Source organism: Pogona vitticeps, chromosome 1 (genome assembly GCF_051106095.1).
Source record: "Pogona vitticeps strain Pit_001003342236 chromosome 1, PviZW2.1, whole genome shotgun sequence".
NCBI lineage: Eukaryota > Metazoa > Chordata > Lepidosauria > Squamata > Agamidae > Pogona > Pogona vitticeps.
In genome coordinates, this window is record NC_135783.1 from 138,831,961 (window position 1) to 138,852,447 (window position 20,487).

A 20,487-nucleotide genomic window follows, 5' to 3' on the forward strand; every position below is an offset into this window, starting at 1 on the left:
AGCAATCATTTCCAATATGTAATGAATGTTCAAATTCTTATTGCAACAGTATTCCAGTAGTATATTTGCTAAACCCTCTTAAAATATATAGATGTGTTTTCAGATTTTCGCATGCAGATGTAAAAATAGGGTTTATTTTTTTTTTGAGGGGGTGAGATATGAATGGACCCATGAGTCCTTGGTGGTGTGGTGGTGGGGGACACAAGCATCAGTTTGCATTATAAGAACAAGGGACAGCTTCAGTGCCAAGCACTACTTCTGTAATATTCATTAGCAGATTTTGCTAAAGAGGGCTAAGAGATATTTGCAATTATTCCCCCCAATTTTACATCTGAATTGCCCCATAATCTGCAGGCTGAATTTAAATTGTAGCCCTGTTGGTGTTTCAGGGCAAGAACAACAAAGAATCTTACGGCCCTTAAAGAGTAAAATCGTAGTCATTTCTTTACCACTAAGGAAACAGCTTCGTATTCTTGCCCCAATGCTAGCTGGGATCTTTTTTTCTGAACAGGAAACTAGGCTGAGCTAGGCCTCAAATCTTTCCAGTTCTTTCTCAAAGATGAGCCACATTCAAGCGAGACTGTAAGGTATGTCAGGATGAATTCCCAGAATGGAGAATGATTTATTATTTACTTATTTATTTATTTGATTTATACCCCGCCCATCTGGTCTAAAAGACCACTCTGGCGTGTGTAGGCTAAAAACCCTCCCAAAAAATTCCATCCAGACCTACCACCAGAAAGTATTAAATACAGTGGTGCCTCGCTTAGCGAGCGCACCGTATAACGACGAATCCGTATAGCGATCCCCTTTTTCGGGATCGCTATACGGAGCACCCAATCGCCGCACCTCGCTTTGCGACGATTGGGGCGTCCGGCGGCCATGGGCGCCAGATGACCCAAAATGGCCCCGTGCTGTGTTTTCGCGCCCTCGGCAAGCGAGGGGAGGGCGCGAAAACGCGGCGCGGGGCCATTTCGGGTCGTCCGCGGCCATTTTGAAGCCGCAAAACGACCCGAAATGGCCCCCCGCGGCGTTTTCGCGCCCTCGGCAAGCGAGGGGAGGGCGCGAAAATGGCTGCCCGGGGCCAGGAAACTTCTCTAAGTGGGAAGTTTAGGGCTGATTTGGAACGCATTAAATGAAGTTTAATGCGTTCCAATGGCTTTTTACTTCCCGCTTAGCAAAGATTTCATATAGCGAAGGTTAATCCGGAACGGATTAACCTCGCTATACGGGGCACCACTGTACAAGGTCACATTAATGCTTTGAGATCTTTGCATTTTTATGTTGCAGTGATTTTAACCTGGTTTATACAGTAACGTATTTAATTCTTTGTTAATGGGTTTTATCTTTTTCTATGTTCTACTGTTTCCAGTCCTTACTTTATTATTGAGATTTTCCAGTGAGGCAGTTCCATTAGTTTTTTTTATTTTAAATTATTATCTTTTATTCTACTCAGAACAATAATGAACAACAAAGCCAGCTGAAAAGGATATAGTATAGAAATAACAAGAACAACAACAAAAATATCGTATTGTCAAGTTGCCTCTGGATTAAGGCATTCATGCTAGGATTTCCTGAGTGGAAATCCTTTCCACTTTCCTTCTGATGCTCTAGGACTGGGGAATCTAATTCCTTGTGTCATTAATTCCTGAAATCATGCATGTTATATTTATTCATCAAAAACAAATATTTGTAAATGAATATTGTGAGTTTCTGTTCCTGTATTGATCATTTCTTTGAGTGGAGGGACAGCTTAAGGCCGTTGGTGATGCAGGTCTATATTTAGATACAGTACAAGCAAGTGCTGCATTTATAAATACAGTACTGCCATTTCATCAAGTCTGGCAAATCAAACCTGGACATCAACCTAGGAAATTAAAGAAACTTGTCATCATAAGAGAGAGAGAGAGAGAGAGAGAGAGAGAGAGAGAGAGAGAGAGAGAGAGAGAGAGAGAGAGATGCTTATATAGTGCCCCATAACCCTTAAAACACATTGCCCCCTGCCCTGCTGATCTGCTTACTCAGTTTACTGACCCTGGAAGGCTTGAAGGCTGAGTTAAACTTGAGTTGGCTATCTGAGCCCCATCAGTACGGAATTCAGGTTATGAGCAGAGTCTTGACTACAGTACCTCAGTTTAACCACTTAGCCAATCAGTTGATTGGTCTAGAGCAGTGGTTCTTAACCTTTGTTACTTGGATGCTTTTGAACTGCAGCTCCCAGAAACCCCAGTCAGGACAGCTGGTGGTGAAGGCTTCTGGGAGCTGCAGTCCAAAACTCCTGAGTAACCCAAGGTTAAGAACCAGTGCTCTAGAGCAGGGGTGTCCAACCTTTCACCTTCCCTGGGCCACATTAGAAGATGAAAATTTGGTTTGGGCCGCACATACATTTGTTTTGGGCCGCATGGGGGGGCAGCCCTAGCCGTCCTCCGCAGCCCCGCTCCAAGCGCACTGACCGGCAGCTGCGATCTCAGACAGCAGAGGCTGCCAGCTTCGACTCCGGTGGCTTTATGGGGCCGGGAGGGGGTCCACCTATTGACGGGGATGGCGCAATGCAGTCACGCAGCCCCCTTCTCCCCTCCCCTCCCGCTCCTTCCTTCCCTCTCCCCCCCTACCGTTGTGACATGCCCCGGCCACATTCCGGCCACAAGCGCCAGCAGTGTAACTTGAAACCGCGGGTTGGACAAGCCTGGTCTAGAGTGTTAATCATTGTATCAGTTCAAACTTTGCAAAGTCTTCCTCCTCCCAGTTTTAGGCCTGAATTGCCCCATAATGTTCATTTAGTCTCTATATACAGGATGAATTTAAACTGTAGCTGTGTTGGTGTGCTGCAGCAAGAAAAACAAAGAGTCCTATGGCCCTTAAAGATAAATGATTCTCTCCTTTTTTTGGTATAAACTTTAATGGACTTGTAGCCTACTTCATCATTTCCATTTCATCAGAGGAGAGGAGTCAACTTCCATTAGAGTTTATGCCAAACAAATCTTGTTCTACTCTTGTTTTTCTCAATGAATTCTACATCACCCAGAGAGCTATGGTTTGGGGGTGGTTTAAAAGTACATTAAAATAAAATAAAATATGTGAACATGGTTGGTGGGAGACGACTTGTAGGGCCCCTCCTTTCTACAGCAGTTTCTGCACAGCAATTCCACCAGTTTCCTGAAAATGCTACACAGAGGGCGAGGGCATTCAGCTCAGGGAGGTGAATAAATAATTTTAGAACGACACAGCTGGAAGGGAGCCCATGGATCGCCCATTCCAGCCCCTCTGAAGGAGGCAGGGTGGGGAATCAAACTCCCAGCCTTTCACTCCGCAACCAGATGCCTTAGCCACCGCTGAATGGCAATTCTAAGTGGGATGGATATCCCTGGGAATTGGGTACAAGTATTTTCGGCTATCAAAAGATAGGTCCTAGGCCCAATCCTGTTGATATCACTTGGCCTTTAAACAACTGACTTGACACATGGCATGAGCAGCTGTTGAGTAGAATAGCAGTTCTTTGGACTGTAAATATTTTAATGAAGCATCAATGTCTTCTTTTTTTAAAAGAAAGTTTTGCACTATGAATCGGTTTATTTTTAACAGGGAAAAATGGAAGGACAGGTATCTATAAAGTTCTTTGAAAATGAAAGTATTAATTATTGTAACACCTCATGGATTATTTCGAAGGCATTGCAGCACAGAAGATAATTAACAGCTGAAGGGATTCATTAAGAGTCAGAATGAAGCTCTTGTATAACGAGCTTCAACACGAACCTGTACACAAGTCCCTTAACAGGCCATTCTTCAAAAGGTTCGATGCTGTCATAACCAAATTACCATTTGAAGGACCTCTTTCATGATCTCCAGGAATAACTAGTTTCTTCTTCTATTTTTTTTTAAATGAATGCGCTCTCTCCCTCTCCAGATGCACCATCTTCTAGGGACAACACACATTTAACGTGCCCTCCCTCCTTCCTAATAATTGCAATGTTAATTATGTAGCAGTTATCGTGTTTGCTAAATGATGAGAGAATTATTAGTTTAGTGGTAGGAAAAGTAGATACACAGTTTCATGGACAAAAGGGCAAAGCTGATGAACTGGGCAAACGAAATGGTCTGAGGCCTGGTGCCTGAAACAGAACAGTGCTTGTGCCTCGCACAGGTTTTGACGGGGAACAAGAAGCCCCCGCCCTGATGGCCACCCTGTTTGCCTCCAGCAAGGGATGCCCACAAAGAGAAGCCACCCCCTTCAGAAGATGTCTGTGGCGAGGCACTGGTCAGGACCCAAGTCTCTGGGCTTCCCTTGTCTAGCATTCTGCTTTGGGACCCACTAGACACCCCAAAGGAAAGCCTGAAGAGATAGCCCACAAGTGCAGTATGAGAGGGGGGCGAGGCAGGGAGAAGGATTTCAAGCATCAATCCAGAACACACGACGATCCTGGCCGTTTTATTTTCAGTTCCTTTCCTGATGATCCTCAACAGGGAATTTGCCTTCTCCCCCTCCCCCCACTGCTCCCTAAAACACAGCAGCCCCAACCCAGGGTTGATATTATTGTTGATCCACATTCAAAAGATTTCATAGAATCATCAAATAGGGAAGCGGGAAGGGGCCTCCAAGGCGATCGAGTCCAACCGCCTGCTCAATGCAGGAATACAAAGCAAAGGATTTACTTCCTCAACACTCATTGCCAGCCATTCAGTGCTGTAAGTCCGCACTGAAACCTTTCAGTCTGAGTATTTCACATTTCCTCCTCCTCCTCCATCATCATCATCATCTCCTCCTCTTTCTTCCCATTCAGTTTCATTTCGGTAACATCAGTATACTATAAATGGTCCAAATGGTGTGGAACGCTTAATTCTTAATGGAGTCACATTTTCACTTGTTTAAGCTAAGAATTGTTGCTTGATTTTAGGAAGAAACACTCAACTGGCTATAAAAACCTCTGCAGATAAGGACACATTAAAGCACATGGAAGTGAGTGAAAGCAATGAATCCCATCCCCTTAATCTTCCTGAAAATGCGAATGAAACTCATTGTTTTCGCATTCATTCTTCAAACTGATTTGACAAAGGAATTTTTTTTAAGCCACAGGTGTTTTATGGATATTTCTGAGCATTCTTCCCCTTCCTCTTATCTTCCCATGTGGATGACCCCATTTGGCCGCCTACCCCTGCCACCCCTGTCACAAGAGGCGATCAAATGCCTGGCCTGGTGTTTAAGTTTCTGCTCCTTTGATAAAGGAATGATAAGATTACAGGTCCACTAGATGGCCCCTGTTGGAAACAGGATCCCACCTTTTTCTTTTCCCCAGGCCCTGCCCCCAAATTGGAAAAAACCCAAACCAGTAACACTTCAATGCAACATGCATTGGGAAAGCCAGCCGCCAACAGTCACTAAAGGAAATGGGCTGAGAATTGAGATGTGTGGGCTTTAATTCCCACTGAGCTATGAAACTCAGCTGGAGGATTTGAGCTGATTCACTTCTCCTCCACTTGAAATGCCTCCCTGTGATCCTGGGAGGATCAAATGTGGAGGATGGCCGCTCAGAAGACTACCCTGAGCTCATCAGGGTAAGAAAAGCAGAACGTCGCTAAGAACTAGGCAAATACAATTAAACTGTTCTTCTGATACATACGCTGGTGTTATTCACTGATTGATTGGTTTCACACAAAGGTGGCAACAAGCCATCCAGAAATTCAGGGATTACATTCTGACTTACATCTAAGAGAGAAGTGCCTGGCAAATTCCATCTTGCCATGAACTTTTGGACTTTACATTCTTAACACTGATGCAAACGTGATGAAGTAGTGTTTTAATCCACGAAAGTTTGTGTATTGTATGGTATTTCTTTTAGTGGTCTATAAAGGTATTGCCTATTTTTGCATTTGTATTTTATTTCGTTTGGACCACACGGCTGCCCTTTATTTCAATGTTCAGGAATTGATGCCTGAGAGTTTCTGCAGGAATATTTCCAAGGGACTGGGGATGCTACATGGTGGCATGTTATGTGCAAAGCATACAGCACCGCTTATATGTATGGTATATTCATAGAATAAATCAATGTAGGGTTCTCAGTGGAACATGCTGTCCTCCCCAACGGAAGCCCAGGCTGATGTCTGAATAGCGAATAGCAATATGTGGCTATGTGTACCTGCAGAAATAGATGACTGTGGAGAGGGTCCCCATGTATCTTGGTGTAGTGCCCGAATAAGGCTCTGGGCTGCCCTCTGGTTAGATATTTCTGGCCAGCTGATAGGAATTTGGAAAATGTCCCATTCCACAACTTTTGTGTTGCAATTTATGTGTTGCAAACTGATCTGTCTAGTAAAGTATTTTGGCTGGTCTCATTTTGTCTCCTGTCTTCTAGATTTGCTCTTTCTCTCAGGTTTTCTCCTGAAGCTGAAGTTTTATTATCTGATTTCTTAAATCCTACGGCAATGATGAAATCCCTTATTTTGAGAACAGCATTGGTGGCTGCCTAGCTTTCTCTTCATAGTATTTCAGAACTACTTTTTTCATTGAAAACGCTGCATTCAATTGTTCAGTCACCTCCTCTAAGCATTAAATTATACATTACCTGAGTGTGCTGCAAGGTCAGAAGACCAGCAGTCGTAAGATCGAATCCACGCATCGGAGTGCGCTCCTGTTGCTTGTCCCAGCTCCTGCCAACCTATCAGTTCGAAAGCATGTAAATGCAAGTACAGCGGCGCCTCGCTTAGCGATGTTAATCCGTGCAGGAAAAAACATTGCTAAGCGATTTCATCGCTAAATGGATTTAAAAAGCCCATAGAAACGCATTAAAACGCCATTAATGCGTTCCTATGGGCTTCAAAACTAACCTTAAGCGAAAATGCTCCATAGGGGTGGCCATTTTCGGTGTCTCTAAAGCGGGGCAACACAGTGGGTGGCCATTTTGTTTTTCCGGCAGCCATTTTGAAACAGCCGATCAGCTGGCCGAAAATGGGGGCTTTGCGATGATCACTTCCCCGTGATCATCGCAAAGCGAATTTTCCCCATAGGGACTATCGCTAAGCGATCACTTTTGTGATCGCTTAAACCCCGTCGTTAAGCGATTTCGTCGCTCAACGGAGCGAACACTAACTGAGGCACCACTGTAGATAAATAGGTACCACCTCGGTGGGAAGGTAACAACATTCTGTGTCTAGTCACGCTGGCCATTGACCACGGAAATTGTCTACGGACCAACAATGGCTCTATGGGTTGGAGACGGGGATGAGCACCGCCCCCTAGAGTCAGACATGACTGGACTAAATGTCAAGAGGAACCTTTATCTTTACCCTTCCTGCCCCATTGAGAAGAGAATAAAGAGAAATAGAGAGAATCAGAAATTGGCAGCAAACGGTTTGCATACGAATGCCATTCCCATCATTCGAGCCCTCCAGCCCCACTCTAGTGATTTGTTTTATACTGTGAGAACACAACCAAACACTGGATCTGCCACAGTTATGCTATTGGTTAATTTGAAGTTGTTTTTTTTTTCTGATCGCATGATGCAAAGACTGAGTGGAATTAGTCCGGCCCTTTTTGCTCCCAACACAGCTTTTTTTTCCTCTGCCATTCAGGGCTTCCACTTTTTTCAAGCCAGAACCATTCAAATGGACCATTCAAATGTTCCTGTGATTTGTGGTATTTCTGTATGTGAAGAACCTTGGAATCTTGTTACCTTTTCTGGAACATGTTCAGTCCTTTCGAAACCAAGCAGCTTGATGGCGAACCATAAAAAGATGGGCAGAGGTGGGAACAGAGGAAGGAAATGAAAAAGGTGGGCTGTGGGCTGAAATGCGAATCACATCACTTCAAGCATGAACAGTGAACTCCCGAATCAATCCACAGCCCCTGTGTGATCACTGAGTGTGAATTCAGCTGCAATACAGGCTGCATATCAAATCACTCTGTTAGTTGCAGCTTTGCTTTTGTTAAAACACAGAAGTGCATACTACAGGAAATTTAAGATACTGTATTAACATCAAAGGGCAATGATGATCTCATCTTTCAGTAAAAGAAAGTAAAAAAAGGGGAGAGTGTACATCTGGCCATCTCTAGAAAGCACACACACACACAGCTCAACAACCTTTCCACTTCACAGCAACACACACACACACACACTCAGACACACAAAATTCCCACTCCAGAGCAACCTATGCTTTTCTCCCTTTCACATCTGAAAACTGCATTGCCATTAAGATGCCATTAAAATGAATAAAATAGTGGATCATATTTTAGCAATACTGTACAAATTTCTGGCCTTTTGAGAACAGGTTTGGAAACGGAGATGAGCACCGCGCCCTAGAGTCAGACACGACTGGACTAAATGTCAAGGGGAAACTTTACCTACCTTAGTTGTGGGGTGGAGGGCTGCTGACAATTTCTGGGGTTAAAATCGCATACCAGCCCCTCAAGGCGAGAACTACAAAGTTCAAATAAGATATCATTTGACCTTCAGAAGGCTCTACTTGTAATTTTCTTGTCTTTTTCATATAATGATGGGGGGGTGAGAGGTAGAACAAGAATATGAATAAAACTTTAGTAAACATAGAAAATCTACAGCAGGACATAGTACATTTTAGATTGGGGGGAGAGGGGGTTCCCTAAAATAGGCTTACTAATTAAAGCATGAGGATCCCATTTGAATGCCAGTATCATTTTTAAAAATGCTTCTCAGATATGAGAGGGTTGAGGAAAGAACAACACATGAAAAGATTCAAACATATAATTAGATGATGTTCCTATACTGGGATGGTCTTACTCATGCATTCCTCTGTATGCCAGACATGGGAGCAAAGCCGATCAGACATGCCTGTTTCCAGGAAGAAAATGGAAAATTGCAGAGGGTAGCAGTCCGTCCGTCCGTCCGTCCGTCCGTCCGTCCTTCCTTCCTTCCTTCCTTCCTTCCTTCCTTCCTTCCTTCCTTCCTTCCTTCCTTCCTTCCTTCCTTCCTTCCTTCCTTCCTTCCTTCCTTCCTTCCTTCCTTCCTTCCTTCCTTCTCTTCATGGGGACTCAGCCCAGCCTGCCATCTAAGAAGCCACAGTAGTGGCAGCGTCTGCATTCAGACAACACGATAAACAAACCAGGAGGCAAAATCACTCCTACTCCAATCTGGAGCATGTGGGCAATGTGCACTAGCCTGCTGCTCATACATAATAAGCCAGGCTTCCTTCACTTGTCCTGACATTTCGGAAGGCAGTGCCCACGGACATCTACAGCGACCCCCTCGTCACTCTGTGCAGACTTTTATCTTTCCAATCCAAACAGTTGGAGATTGTCACCAGGGGTAAAATTCTTATACTGTGTTATTACCCATACAACTTCTATATGCTTTTAGTAAATCCAGATATGGCATGATCAGAATCCTTCCCAATGCTTTGGAGAGGGCCAGAGGTGGGCCTCGCAGGGTACAAGTGCGGGGACTTCTCGATTAACAGAGACCGGGACACTCTTCCTTGCCTACTTTCTTATGTAGTCTAAATTTAGTTTCAGCACTCAATAGATGTGATAGAATATGGGATGAAGGTAGATTTCTATGACATCTCACATTTTCTCTGCAACCTACATTTGAACCCATAAGCAAGCTCAAACATGTTTATGAGGAATCTGGCCTTTCTCACCAGATTACTCACAAACATGTTCAAACCCATCCATAAGCTCAAACAGAGGTGGCAGGGAGGAAAGTGACACGTCATAGAAATCCTCCCCTAGAAATAGGTATTTTTGGAGCAGGGCACTTTTCCCATTAACACTATATTGCTGTGAGCTACCCCAGTCTTGATAGAAAGCAACATGTGATGCTTTGGCTTGAATGCACAGTTAAGACCCATTAGCTTTACAACAGACCATTTGCTGGTTGGTATCACAATGGCTAGAACTGGCTTCCAGGAGGGTAGCATGAAAAAACAACAAACAGCCTTGTGATGCTCTAAAGACTAATATTGTTTGGCATCAGCTGTGTCCCATGGGGCTGCGTCCCATTTCTTCCAATGCCAAATAACAGTTGTTAGCTCTTAAGGTGCCAGTAGACTCTCTGTGTTGCTTGATCTGGTTTGTTTATTTGAAGATAAGGTATATCAATAGAGCCACATGCATTTTTGGATTCTGCTGGAGATTCTTCTTAGGATTGTGCCTACCCCACTAGGACTACGCTCCCTGTTGCACAGACTGCAGCTTCCTAAAGTACCAAAGCCACATTGGAGGAGAGAGGTAGTGTGTTTAGTAGAACTCAAATATAGGATAACGTGTTCAGTTTAAAGAATTAAAAAGGCCTTTATTTCTTTAATGTCCTAAGGATTCTAAAGCATAAACAAGTCAAACATTTGTAAAAGCATTATTTTAGTTCCAAAAGTAAATAGGCAGTTAAGCAATTTATAACATCTCTTGAATGAGGTCTTATTTATTCCAGAGAGAAGAATAAACTGAAGATGCCATTGAGGGCTCTAAGGAATAGGTGGCAGGTTTTCAAAAGAGTGCTATGCACAATTTAGAAATCAACTGGGCTTACTGTTAGGCATTAACAAGCAAATCAACCTGTTCACTGTTGGAAGAGTCATCCTTCTTGTTCAAGAATAATCAGGAGGATCATTAAGGCACAAGGAGGCACGGAACCTTTTGGATTCTTTGCAGTCCTCCTGATCCAATCCAGTTAGAGAGGATAGTAAAGGATCGCAAGGGCTCAGTGGAGCATTGAGCAGGGGACTTTTGAAGCTGCATGTCCCCGTAACACCTAGGAAAGCTGACATGGGTCTCACAGAGAGATGGACACAAACCGCATTCCCTTCCCCCTGCCTCCTCAGCCAGTGCCCCACTCACCAGCCAGCACGTGCTCTCGTCCTCCTCCCTTGCCCTGCTTCCTTGGCTGATCACCCACTCAGACAAGGAGGCAGGACAGGCAAACCTGTGCTCGTGTGGACTAGTTGAGTAGCTGAGAGGAGGAGGAGAGAGGAGCCTGCTCTAAATGGTGAATGGGTCATTGACTGGGGAGGCAGGGGTGTACGAACCAGCACGAACCTCCAAACCAAGGTTCATGCTGTCTCTAGACATGATGCATGTGTGGTAAAACACATTAGAGTAGGGCTGCTGAATCAATTCCTCTGTAAGTCATAGTTAGAGTAGACCCATTTGAATCAATGGAACCTATGGAGGAGGTGACTTGTCAAATCCCCATTGATTCAAGGGGCCTACTCTACTGTGATTTATTACACTAAGCAACAAGATACTGGTCACAGTCTGGAGTCTGCTCCATAAGCTTCTTTGTTGATCCCTGCAAGACTGTGGGCAGGATTGTCCCATTAATTGTTCAGCTTACAGTCAGCTGACAATCCAGTTTTAAACAAAGAATGGGGAAGGCACCATCCTGTCCTTTGAGGAAGGCAGCAAAACATCCTAGGCTGGCCCTGACCGTAGGTATACGTTCTCAGGACAAATGGTTGCTCATACAAGGTCCAGGGGCTGATCATTCTTCAGAGACTATATGGTTGGTAATCTACCAACGCTTTCTCTATAAAAGCCTTCCCTGATCTCAGCAGCCATCAAATATAAGATGCTGATATCTTTATCAATTTCAGTCAATATTGTCGATACAGGTTGGCCAAACTATAAAAATGGGGTCTTTATCTCTACTTGGACATGTTTAGGACTGAATCTAAGCTTTTGTGCATCAATACTCATGTGCTCTACCAGTAAGCTATTACAGTTTCTATACTTGGTGGCTGTTGCTATGTGCCATCAAGTCACTTCTGACTTATGATGACCTTATGAATTAATAACCTCCAAAAGGTCTTGTCGTTAACAGTCCGGCTCAGGTCTTGCAAACTAAATACTGTGGTTTCCTTTATCAAGGCAATCCATCTCATCTTCAGTTCTCCTCTTTTCCTACTGCCTTATGCTTTTCCTAGCATTAACTTTTTCCTGTGATGTTGTCTTCTGATGGTACGCCCAAATGCAATAGTTCATGTTTAGTCCTTTTAGCTCCTGGTGATAGTTCAGGCTTGATTTGATCTGTTGCTGTTCTGTGCCATCAAGTCACCTCCAACTTATGGCAACCCTACAAATGAGTGATCTCTACAATGTCTTCAGCGGCCCTGATCAGCTATTGTAAACTCAAACCAGTGGCTTCCTTTATGGAGTCAATCTATTTTGTATTTTGTCTTCTTCTTTTCCTGCTGCCTTCCCCCTTCCCCAGAATTATTGTCTTTTTCCAGAGAATCTTGCCTTCTTATGATATGCTCAAAGTAGGACAGCCTCAGTTTCATCATTTCGCCTTCAGGGATAGTTCATACTTGATTTGCTCTAGAACCCTATTCTTCAATTTTGATTTTATTATTGTCAGCATTACACATTATGTAATTCTTTGGTAGACATGACTTTTCTTTTCTTTTAATGTTTAACTTTAATTCTGCTTTTGCACTGTCTAATTTTCCCAGTAATTATTTGAAGATGTTGCTATTTTCTACTAGCAATATAATGCCATTTGCAAATGTTAAATAACTGATGTTCTAACCAACAACTTTCATTCCTTCTGAGTCTAATCCTTTGTATATGTCCTACAAACAAATTAAACAGGAGAAATTAAATACACCTTTTTCCTGACATCTTTGCCAGTAGGAATCCATTCCTTTTCTCCATAACCTGTTCTATTAGTAGTCTATTGTGCAGATATGTAATAGGTTACACATCAGGACAATCAAACGTTATGGGGCACCCATTTCTTTCAGAGCAATATATATAAGTTTTCATAGGCTTTGCTGTGATCTGTAAAGCATAGACTGGTTTCCTCCTGCATTTCTTTGGCATGTTCCTGTAGCCAAGGTGTATTTGCAAAATTATCACCAGTGCCTCTTCCTTTTCTGAATTCATTTTGAACACCTGCACAGTAGACTACTAATTTCTTTCTCCAAGTATGGTAAAAGTCTTTGTTGTAAATATCAAATTACATTTTGCTTTCATGGCACATCTGCCAGAATCACACCTCTGGAACACTAGCATAGCTTTATAATATTTGGACCAGAGATTATCAAAAGGCCGAAGAAACTGAAATAAGTCCTGTTCCTCGCTCAGACCAATGGACTTCCTCATCCGACCAGTCCCTTTAAGTCAGCTTCCTTCTGTTAGCTAGAAACCAAAATGGATGAACAAGTCCTTGCTTTCACAGAAGGAAGGTTATGCAAAGCAATTAGAGACTAGCATTGGGATTTTAAAAAGCACACATCATTTTCTCCAAATTTTTCCCAAAGAGACTACTTATTATACTTTTTCTCTCATGTCCCTTCCTTACTTGAATACTTTTCCATTGAGAATAAATGTATTTCTCCAAAATGCCAGACTGAAAGAATAATAAATATACAAACACAGGAAAGTAAAACTTCATCCAAATATATACGGCTGGCCATTTGACTCCTTCTCTGAGATGCTGTTCCCAATCTTTGTTCTTCTCTCCAGTGACAGAACCCAGAATCCACTTAATTAATTTGTTGAGGAAATATGTCACAGTGGAATTTGGTCTGACTGATTAAAGTATGTTAATACATTTTCCAGCTTGGACTATCTGGTCCCACTGCTCTATCCCCGACCTTTATTCATTTCCAATTATGCAGCTACTCAGAAGCACAGAAGCATCCTAGACTACAGGATATTGTATTCTGAGGTGACCAGCGTGTGGGGGTGGGCACTAAAATAGAAATTACTGTATGCTGCTGGAAGAATTTGTTCTTTTCAGCAAAGGAACAGTGCTATAGTAATGTTTTCCTGATGTTTTCCCTCCCTCTTCTACTGCTCTGCTCATTTGTAAACTCTGTCTTATCGTTAGGTCTGTGAAATTTGATCTTAAAACTTCTTATGATTGGTAAATGTTCATACTTGCTTATCTCTAACCTGTGTTTCTCCAGGAGTCTTGAGAATTATTTTGATAAAAGAAAGTAACTAGCAATAGTTATTTTAAGAATAATACCACGCTGCAGGTGACGTCATTGGGGATGGCTTTTAAGGCCTTTATTTTAGTGAGCAAAAGGCCAGAATCCATCATGTCAAGTAAGAATTTTAAAAAAAAAAAGAACTAAAAAAACCCCCAAGTCAGTAAGATACTAAAAAGATGAATACTTATTTCTTATATCTCTCCCGCACTGTTCCGCCATTTTACAATGATCAAATACAGCTTAGGTCAAGAATGGAGAACATGGGGCCCTTCAGACAGGACTGGACTACAGATGTCATCATCCTTCACCACTGGCCATGCTGGTTAGGGCTGATAGGAATTCCAGTATCTGGAAAGCTACACCTTCTGTCTCCCTCTTTAGGTACATGGTCTTCAACTTGGGACTGAGCACCACAAATTAGTTGTACTGCAGCCAAAACTGTGTGGCCCCCAAGAACCGAAGAAGGCCCTAAATGGACCAGGTGAGAGGAGTATCTCATCCACCATTCTATTTCCAGGGAGCTAATGAGAAGTCTATGGGTGGGGCATGATTGCTCTATCAACCTGCATTCAGAATTACAGTGGGGTCTCTACATAAGAACTTAATCTGTATTGGAAGGTGGTTCTCAAGTTGAAAAGTTCTTATGTTGAATCTGCATTTCCCATAGGAATGCATTGAAAACCATTTAATCCGTATCTGCTCTTTTCCATCCATAGAAACTACAGTGGAACCTCTACTTAAGAACTTAATCCGTTTTGGAATGGTGTTCTTAAGTTGAAACGTTCTTAAGTTGAAGCAAAACTTCCCATAGGAATGGACTGAAAACCAATTAATCCGTTCTGGCTGTTTTTTTGTTATGTAGAGGTGCGTTTGTACATTGAAGCATTAGTTCCCATAGGAACTAATGCAAAGCTGGTTAATACGTACTCTACCACTAGGGGGAGAATTTTTTTTAACCTAAGATGACCTAAGGTTAAAAAAAGAGCAGGAAAGTTTTTTTTTTCCTGTTCTTATCTTGGATTTCTGTTCTCAAGTAGAAGCAAAATTTAGCAAATGGAGCTGTTCTTAAGTTGGATTGTTCTTAAGTAGGGACGTTCTTAAGTAGAGACCCCACTGTATACGAGTATCAGATTCATACTACCTTTGGTCCTGGAGGAACCATACAACAACCTTGATTAGTATTTATTGATACTTGGCCTCTAGGAACTTGGCCAATCCCCCTTTTGAAGACATCTAAGCTGGCAGCTGTCACTGTAGCATATTTTGGGATAGCAAACATCAAACTTTAGCTGTATAGAACTATTTCCTTGGTGCAGTCTTGCACCCCTGGTTCTAGTATTACAAAGGGTGGGGATTTTTCTGTATCCATTCTCCACACTCTGCATGATTTTATACACCTTTATCACACCTCCACTTAAAGGGACAGACCTTGAGAACTTTTCTGACAGGAGAGGGTCCTTCGCCCTGTGGGTCCTTTGGCTTACCCTTTTCTGCACCATTTCCAGCTTTACAATACTGTACTGCTTTTGGAGTACAGCAATAAGAACCATAGGCAGTACAATATTCCAAGTGTGAGTTACACAATACAGTGCATCATGGCAACTTACAGTAATTAATTTTTTTAAAAAAACGTTCCTTTCTTATGGATCCCTAGGATGGATTTTGCCTTTCCTCCAGCCATCAGCCACAACCCTAAGGGCCCTTTCTTGATGGGCTACCCACCACCTCAGGCGTCATCGAAGAAATGTTAGTCCATCACATGCACTGCTTCATAGTAACACTGAACTGCATTTGCCATTATGATGCTAATTTCCTTCAATTCTGAAAGGTACCTTTAAACATTTAAAGGAAAAGACATGCTTTATTGCAGTGTTCATGTACTTTAATGTTCTCTAGAAATGGGATACAAACGTCCTATTCCAACCAAAGTTTTAAACACCACCCCCATCAAAATAAGAACCCAGTTCCTGTCTCAAACAAGATGTGAAATGCTTATCCACTTCCCCCAGTCCAGTGTTTCTGTTCTTTGCATGGAAAGGGGGAAGCTTTAAAAAATTCTCCTGGTTTCTATATCACCTGAGCAATTTGTTGTGGCTCCTTGGGTTGGGCAACTAGGTCTTAGATCCCCCAACTTATATACACCCTGATCTAAATTATGCATGACATCACAACCAGGTATGTGTGTCAACACCTATCACAAGTAAAAGCGCTACGTCTGTGAAGATTCTCAGTCATCCAAGTGAGGTTATTTAGAAGTTGAGTCATAGCAACTGGACTTCTTGTTAGGTTGAAACATTTCACTACTCATCCTAGTAGCTTCTTCAGTCTGAGGAGAGTTGGTAGGAGACCCCTGATATATCTATCCTCCATCTTGGTTTCACTTTCCCCTTGTCTGAATAGGCTGGTCATTCCTTCGAGGTTTGTGCTCCTAGTTTGTACTTCCATGACTCTCCAGTCAATGACCCATTCACCCATGGGTGGATGAACTATTAAGCACAATAAGCACGTGCTTAGGGTCATCAAGGGAAGAGGGGACACCACAGAAATTTTCCATAGCCAATTTTACCATGGGCCATATGGTGCAATATTGCAAATGGTTCAGCCATGAAAAAAATTACAGACGGATATATACAATAATAACACTCAGAGAGTGTAGACCTTCGCCAAGGGTCACGAAATTGAAGGGGGAAAATAAATGAAAACAGGAAACTTTGTATGCAGCCTGTGGAATTTGTATACAATCTGTATATCAGTAGGAAAAAAACACACACACACATACTCCGACAAAAACATAACCTCCTCAGCATAAGTAAAATAATAATAATAATAATAATAATAATAATAATAATAATAATAATAATAATAATAATGATGATGATGATGATGATGATGATGATGATGATGATGATGATGATGATGATGATGATGATATACATTAATCTTGGGAATACAACAAAATTAGAATCTGGTCTGTTTAATTGCCCCTCGGTCCACGGAGGCTCACCTGATCGTTCTTGTCTAACTTCCTAAGTCTTGTTCATGTCGGCTGTCCTGTTCAGTTGTCCACTGAGAATGAGACTGTGCAGGGGCGCTAGTAGCGCACTCAGCGTCCAGCATGCCAACAGGCAACAACGCACGTGCTAACATTGTAACTTTGTGTCAGGATCTGGCCTACGTGGCCCTGGTAAGGTAACTGCAGGATCAGGGCCAGCCTGACACAGGAATGGCCTGGTGTTTGCAGGCTCAGGCCCCGGCCTGCGCAGCAGCTACTAGGCCACTCATGAGGGGCCCACCTGGAAGCCTGGAGGGAAGGCCTATTGAAGGAGTGGGTCTCCCTCCCAGACTTTGCCTCAGCAATGCAAGTGTCTTCTGCTTTGGCCTATGTGCGCAGCCTTGCTCCAGCCTTGTCTTGTTCCTGCCCTGTTGTTCCTGCTAGCCTTATTGTTCTAGCTCTGTTACCCTGTGTGGTGGATTGGGCCCTGATGCCCCTGCCAGGTGGCAAAAGGCCACCTAGTAGCTTCTAGACTCTGACACTTCATAAGCATGCTCAGTCCTTTTTTTCTTTATAACTTTAACAAATAATGTAATTAATGTTTCATGATTTTGTAGTGCTTAGGAAATGTTGTGAAACTCTTGAAAATGGCCAAGTGATTTTGCTTTTGACTATGCATACATTTTCTATTTTTTATTTATTGCATGGTGGTGGACTGGTGGTGATAACTGAATATGTATTTCGTTATGTCTGTCAATTTACATGACAGACCCCACAGACCACAAGAACCAAGATGAAACGTGTTCAGTTAAGTGGTGCACAAAAGCAAAAACTATCAAAAAAAGAAACAAGAGAAGAGATTTAGACTGCAGAGGTGTCTGATTTCTTCACACAAGTTCTACAACATGATATGCTTATTCCGGGTCAAAGCCAGTCTCCATCATCAGAAGTGGACAGTAAATACCACTCTGATCACTTCAGAATCAAAATATGACATTAGAATCACTGAGGTATCACAAGCAGGTTCATCTCTAGCACATGCTTCATTACTGATCTCACTTTGCCTGTAAATTCTCTTGATATCTCTACTGCAAATGTTGAATCAAGTTATTTTACAACACATGCTGGGGCTGAAATAATTGCTGAAAATGAAAGTTTAGTGGACCATGGTGATGGTGGTGAAATTATTCTGTCTGCAAAAAGATAAAGTAAATCACAATGTAGCAAAGGATCCAGGGTTGTGGCTTGATTTCTCAAAACTGTGGACCCAGTGACTGTCAAGACCACAATGGGCCATTTGACAAGTCTTACCAGCATTTCAGTAGTGGCAAACCAGTAAAGTATTGTTCGCAGAAACTTTTTGTTGGGACAAAAGCCAATGGTGAGGAATAGAAAAGAGAGTGGTTACTGTATTCACTGTCAACAGGATTGGTTTATTGTTTTGTTTGCAAACTGTTTCCTCCTAAAAATTCTCAAATTTTCTTACAAGGGAAGGGTGCAGTGACTGGCGAAAATACTATTATAAGTGATAATAATGAAAAAAGCACTACTCACCAAGACTCTATGCTAACATACTTAACTCGCAGACAAGGTGCGGCTTTGGGGCTGTTCAGCTAGGCCTGAGCAGGAGCACAGGTTTGCCTGTCTTGCCTCCTTCCCTGAGTGGGTGACCAGCCAAGAAAGCCGGGCAGGGCTGTGAAGAAATCTTATGTTTTTCCCCCAGTCACTAGCACATTGGACCCTCCTGGGAAGTACACCAGAATAAATAAGGACAGTGGAGCTGAGTGGTCAGTGGATCCTCCCTGTTGTGGCCAGTATCGTGACAAATGGTCTCAAGCATATGCATCCCTTGAGGGCCAGGCACTTCTTGCACCGAGTATATGAATCTCATCTTCTCTCCAAAAGACCAGAAGGCAAACAACCACACATGTACAACCACTGGGAGCTCCCACAGTTGACATAATTCCCCCATCCCACCTTGTCTCTTTAGTACAGTGTTGCCTTGCTAGACAGTTACCCCGCATGACAATTTTTTTGCTAGACATTGGCTTTTTGCGATTGCTATAGCGATTCGCAAAACAGTGATTCCTATGGGGGAATTTCTTGGACAATATTTGGTCCCTGCTTCACAAACCAATTTTCGCTAGACGATGATTTTGACAGCTCCCTCCGCGCTCCCAAAATGGTTGTTTTCGGGACCTAAGCTTCGCAAGACATCGATTTAAACAGCTGATCGGCGGTTTGCAAAGCGGCTTTCCTATGGCCGATCTTCGCTAGACAACGACGACTCTTCCCCATTGGAACGCATTAAACAGATTTCAATGCATTCCAATGGGGAAATGCTTTTCACTAGACAATGATTTCGCTAAACAGAGATTTCAGTGATTATCATTGTCTAGCGAGACACCACTGTAATTTATTTACCTGGCAACCTCCCGAGGTCCTTGCCCAGGTGACTGACTCACCCATGAGCTTAATTTGAGGAGACCCTGCTGCCTTCTCGGTGGTATGGAGCTAGCATTCCCACAAGGCACCACTGACTGTTGCTTCTGTGCTCAGCCTCGCCTCAGAATGAAGCCTTTAATCAACTCTTTAATTGCCTTTGAGAAAAAAAAGAAGCAAACCAACCAACTTCCAGGGACAAAGCGGCAGCAAGAATGGAATTTATACGGATTTCTTTCTCCAGGAAGCCTGGAGAAGTGAGGATTCAGGATCTGGCTTTGGTGTTGGCAGTTTATGTGCCAAAATGGGGAAAGCCAAACCTCCTTCAGGACAAACCGTGGTTACCCATGTTCCTTTGTTGCGTTATTTTTGCCTGTCTGGACAAGCCCTTGTGAAGGTTTACTGCAGCCATTCAAGGCTTCTGGGCTAGGGCTGAGCTGCAAGTTCCTACAGGGTTTCCCCACTCCCCAGAATCTTCAACTTTTGAACTCCAAGGATTACCATTTTTGGACTTAGCTGCTAATCAGCAAACCCATTCACCCTATTGTGATTAATAAATGATGATTAAATTAATTTAAAAATCACATCTTTCTCCTTACACAGGCAGTTAACTTCTCTGTCTACTTAATTCCCCGATTACCTTGATATTTTGTCACTGGAGCTGAGATCCTGAGGCTTCTCCTTGAGCTCCAGTTAAGCAGTCAGGAGGCGGAATTCTTTCATGATCCACTATAAATTGTCCAGCGATCTACCACTACCTTCTGAACCCTATTCGGACCACTCCGAACCCTAGTCTAGAGCAACAGAAATGCTTAGTTTCCAGTGAGGCACTTACTTATACATTTAGCAGGCTTACAAAACAGAGGGTATGCCTGAGTCTTGGATCTCACTAGGAAAAGATTGTTCTGTCAATTACTGGGGGGGGGGGCAGCTTTTACGGATCGATTGATGTGTGGTATTGAAAATCCTATAACTACTGAAACTACCACTGTGGTTTCTGAAAGAAAAACAAAACCCCGTCTTGAATTTCACATCTGGCCACGCTATCCCTAAGCAATATCACAAGCAACAGGGAATTCCGAAATTCATACCAAGGCAATACCTTTGTTCGGCTAACTAAAAAGGGACAAAAAGGGTGCCAAAGGACAAGC

At 42.8% G+C, this 20,487-nt stretch overlaps 1 long non-coding RNA gene across 1 annotated transcript in view; it reads left to right on the plus strand.

Moving 5' to 3' along the window:
• The first annotated feature begins 495 nt into the window (after positions 1 to 495).
• Positions 496 to 20,487, plus strand: part of LOC144587502 (uncharacterized) — a 34,911-nt gene continuing 14,919 nt past the window's right edge. The window contains exon 1 of the long non-coding RNA XR_013542660.1: positions 496 to 587. This is a non-coding gene — a long non-coding RNA (uncharacterized LOC144587502). The remainder of the gene's footprint in view (positions 588 to 20,487) is intronic.